Source organism: Penaeus monodon, chromosome 19, assembly GCF_015228065.2.
Source record: "Penaeus monodon isolate SGIC_2016 chromosome 19, NSTDA_Pmon_1, whole genome shotgun sequence".
NCBI classification, from domain to species: Eukaryota; Metazoa; Arthropoda; class Malacostraca; order Decapoda; family Penaeidae; genus Penaeus; species Penaeus monodon.
In genome coordinates this window covers 32,600,355-32,600,766 of record NC_051404.1, presented here as the reverse complement: position 1 = coordinate 32,600,766, position 412 = coordinate 32,600,355, and positions in this window count along the sequence as shown.

The window sequence follows — 412 nt, the reverse complement described above, 5'->3', positions numbered from 1 at the left end:
ATACAGCTATTCAGACTTTCTATAGACCACAAGGTATTTCAATTTTAAGCTTGTGAAATAAATTTTAGCCTGTGGACTACAATTGGTTTGCAAACTTACACACAGAAGTTTAAGAAACACTAAAAGTTAGGAAAGGAGGTAAGGCTTAACTATTTTATTGAAACCTCTGGCAGAAAAATAAATATTTATATCAACATACTGACACGATTTGTATCATGGAAATATCTCTGCAGTTAGAGAATGGAATGTACTATAAAGAGAGAAGAATCAACTCAATAATAATGCTTGTATGTTCATTTCCATAATGTTCTTTGCTGAATCCATATGACAATTAGAAAAGGTGGAGCTCATATGACAATGACATTTTTGAGATTTGGAGTAAATATAGAATGGAATAAATCCCCCCCCCCCC